Raw genomic sequence first — 4492 nt, 5'->3', positions numbered from 1 at the left:
TTTTGAGACAGAGCCTCGCTCTGTCGCCTAGGCTGGAGTGCAGTGGTGCGATCTCGGCTGACTGCAAGCTCTGCCTCCTGGGTTCATGCCATTCTCCCACCTCCGGCCTCAGCCTCCCAAGTAGCTAGGACTACAAGCGCCCGCCACAACGCCCAGCTAATTTTGTTTTTGTATTTTTAGTAGAGACGGGGTTTCACCGTGTTAGCCAGGATGGTCTCAATATCTTGACCTGGTGATCCGCCTGCCTCAGCCTCCCAAAGTGCTGGGATTATAGTTGTGAGCCACCGCCCTGGCCTGTTTTTTTGTTTGTTTGTTTTTGTTTTTTTTTTTTGAGATGGAATTTTGCTCTTGTTGCCCAAGCTGGAGTGCAATGGTGCCATCTCAGCTCACTGCAACCTAGGTTCAACCTTGAACCTCCCAGGTTCAAGCAATTCTCCTGCCTCAGCCTCCTTAGTAGCTGGAATTACAGGCGTGTGCCACCATGCCCGGCTAATTTTTTGTATTTTTAGTAGAAATTGGGTTTCACCACGTTGGCCAGGCTGGTCTCGAACTCCTGACCTTGTGATCCACCCGCCTCGGCCTCCCAAAGTGCTGGAATTACAGGCATGAGCCACTGGGCCTGGCCTCTGGCCTTTGATTTTTAATAGAGATGAGGTCCCACTATGTTGCCCAGGCCGGTCTCAAACTCCTGAATTCACACAATCGACCTGCTTCAGCCTCATAAAGTGCTGGGATTATAGGCGTGAGCTACAGTGCCTGGCCCCGTTTTATTATTTTTATGTTTTCAATGTTCATGCAGATTCTCTAGTACCCTGCCCTTCTCTTGCAGTGATTTATTTCTCCCTGCTTCCCTCTCTCCCCATGCCATACCTTCAACTTGGTTGCCACCAATACCTGCTGCCCTTCTAAAATCTCATCCTCAGTCTTTTCATGTTGTTCCCCCGTACTCCTATCCCCAAAATTCTTCAACCCGCTCTGGGCCTCCCATCCACTGACTCTATTACTTTTTATTGTTGTTTGATCTCAATTGTTCATTTCCTCATTACCCAGTTTAGATTCCAAGGTTCAACACAGTAATCACCTCTCAGCCCTCACCCTGCACTCTTGGCCTCCCTTCCTCTGACACATTTTATCCCTGGTCAAATCCCACTCTGCCTGCTCCACACCTGCATTCAGCAGCTGGGGAGAAACACACTGTCATACTGACTGGTCTTGCTTCCTGCGGGCCCTCAGTGTGGCATGTCAGCTTGCCTTTCCCTACTCGGTTCACATTCCCCAAATCTGAGACCACAACTTCACAAGATGATGACCGTTCTTCCTATTTCAGTGAGAAAACAGAAACTTTCAGAAGGGAACTTCCTCACGGTCCCATCCCAAATTCACCAGTCTACATGCAACTCTACTGCAGAGAAGCTGTGCTCCCACCTGCCACCTCATCTGTACCCCAGGATCCTGTTCCCTCTCACCTGCTCAGAGATGTTACTCTGAAATTATCCCCTATCTCTCTCTCTCGCTTAATCAGTTTACTCCTTTTTACTGCAACATTCCCATCATTATACAAACATGCTATAATATACTTCATCTCTGAAAAGAAAGAAAAAAAACTCTTTCGCTACTCACCTATGTAGTAAAAGCACAATATTCAGAGAATAGTGCTTACCCTTTGGCAGAAAAGGAATCTGGAAAGGGAAATTCAGGGAGCCTCAACTATACTGGGGAAGATTTTACTTCTTGTTTTTTGCTTTTTTTTTCGTTTTTTTTTTTTTGAGATGGTGTCTCACTCTGTCGCCCAGGCTGGAGTGCAGTGGCACAGTCTCAGCTCACTGCAACCTCCGAGTTCAAGCGATTCTCCTGCCTCAGCCTCCCAAGTAGCTGGGATTATAGGCATGCACCACCACACCTGGCTAATGTTTTAGTAGAGACAGGATTTCGCCATGTTAGCCAGGCTGGTCTCCAACTCCTGACCTTAGGTGATCCACCCAACTGGGCCTCCCAAAGTGCTGGGATTACAGGTGTGAGCCACCTCGCCCTGCTGGGAAGATTTTACTTCTTAAGCTGCCTGCTGTTCACATAATTATGCTTTGTAATACATATATATTTGTGCATATAAATTATAATTTTACATGTATAAAATAATGCATTCATTTTTAAATTTAAAAACTCTCCCCTGACCCAGCTCACTCCCTCAGTGTTCCACTTCTCTCTCCACTTAACAAAACTTCTCACTGCCTCCACTTTCTCACATCTCATTCACTCTTGAATTTCCCTCAATCAGGCTCTCATCCCCACCACTCTACTTAAACCACATGTCAGAGTCACAGACGACCTCCAAGTTTCTAAATCCAATGGTTGAGGGTCAGTTTGTGGCAGGCACAATTCTCCCTGACAGTCACACAGACAGGCCTGCATAGCACCCCAGTTACACAGATAAATTTCCACAGCATTGCCTTAACATTGAGCAAATAGTTAAACCTAGGGAAATCGGTGCCCAAACATCAAAGCTAGAAATGAAACACATGGTCAGTAGGAGGCTTGCTATGGGCTTTTCCCTTGTTAGAGCAAGTCAAAATAGTAGAGACAGTCTTACATTCCTAGTGCCAGGACCTGTCTCAGGTCGATGATATCTGAGACAAGTCAAGGTAACAGAGGCAGCTGTTTGAATAGATTCATTGGAGAATCTAAGGCAGCTCTCTGCACCAAGCTGTAAAGGAGATAAGATAGAAATAATCACTCCAGTACCACAGTAGACAGGCCTTGAAGGTATTGGGGCCCTCACACGTTAATCAGACTTAGCAAGAACTTTTTTGCCTCTGACCTTCTAGTTGAAACACAATTAGTTACCATTACACTTAGGTGAATGCCATACTGCATGTAGGCACATAACCTAAACCTATATAAGCACTAAGAAAATAGTAACACTGGCCGGGTGCAGTGGCTCACACCTGTAATTCCAGTACTTTGGGAGTCCGAGGCGGGTGGATCACAAGGTCAAGAGATGGAGACCATCCTGGCCAACATGGTGAAATCCTGTCTCTACTAAAAATACAAAAATTAGCTGGGTATGGTGGCGGGCACCTGTAGTCCCAGCTACTCGGGAGCCTGAGGCAGGAGAATCATTTAAACCTGGGAGGCGGAGGTTGTGGTGAGCTGAGATCGTGCCACTACCCTCTAGCCTGGCGACAGAGCAAGACTCCATCTCAAAAAAAAAAAAAAAAGAAGAAGAAAAAAAGAAAATTCTAACACTTTGAATTGGTCTGGTGAATTATCTCCGACCTTCTCTGTATCTTCTCCCAGCAATAAATTCCCTTCTCTTCTAGTTTGTCTGCTTCTCATTATTGGGCCACGAGAAAATGCAGCCGAACCTGGCTTGGTTCCAGGAACAAGTTCTCAACTAGAGTTTAAACTAGGGTTTCTCAGTTTCGGGGATTATTGACATTTTGGGTCAGATAGTTCTCTGTCATGGGGGTCTGACCTGTGCATTGTCTTGCCAAGTATCTCCCGTGGGACATCTTGACCAGTGGTTTTCAAGAGTGGGTGATCCTCCCATCCCACTCCCAGGAACATCTGGCAATGTCTAGAGTTGTTTTGGTCAACAAAACTGAGGAGGTGCTCCTAGTGTCTAGTGAGTAGCGGTCAGACGTGCTGTTAAACTCCTTGCAATTGGAGGACACAAGAAAGAATTATTTCACAGTCATAGAAAAGAATGAAATTGGCCGGTCGCGGTAGCTCACGCCTGTTATCCCACCACTTTGGGAGGCCGAGGTGGGCAGATCACCTGAGGTTAGGAGTTTGAGACCAGTCTGGCCAATGTGGTGAAACCCCATCTCTACTAAAAATACAAAAATTAGCCAGGCGTGGTGGCACATGCCTGTAATCCCAACTGCTTGGGAGGCTGAGGCAGGAGAATCACTTGAACGTGGGAGGCGGAGGTTGCAGTGAGCCAAGATCGTGCCATTGCACTCCAGCCTGAGCCACAAGAGCAAAACTTCATCTCAAAAAAAAAATTAAAAAATAAAAAAAAATGAAATCACGTCCCTTGCACCAACGTGGATGAAGCTGGAGGTCATTATCCTAAGTAAACTAACTCAAACACAGAAAACCAAATACTTGGCTGGGTGTGATGGCTCATGCCATCCCAGCATTTTGGGAGGCCGAGGCAGGCGGATCACTAGAGCTCAGCAGTTCGAGACAAGCCTAGTCTCTACCAAAGATACAAAAAATTAGCTGGGCATGGTGTTATGTACCTGTGGTTCCAGCTACTTGAGAATCTGAAGTGGAAGGATCACTTGAACCAGGGAGGCAGAGGTTGCAGTGAGCTGGGGTCACACCACTGCACTCCAGCCCGGGTTACAGAGTGAGACCCTGTCATGGAAGAAAAAAAAAAAAAAAAAGGCCTGGCACAGTGACTCATGCCTGTAATCCCAGCACTTTGGGAGGCAGAGGCGGGCAGATCACCTGAGGTCAGGAGTTCGAGACCAGCCTGGCCAACATG

This window comes from Mandrillus leucophaeus, unplaced genomic scaffold, assembly GCF_000951045.1.
Source record: "Mandrillus leucophaeus isolate KB7577 unplaced genomic scaffold, Mleu.le_1.0 Scaffold890, whole genome shotgun sequence".
Classification (NCBI taxonomy): domain Eukaryota; kingdom Metazoa; phylum Chordata; class Mammalia; order Primates; family Cercopithecidae; genus Mandrillus; species Mandrillus leucophaeus.
Note: the sequence above shows the minus strand (reverse complement) of the source record.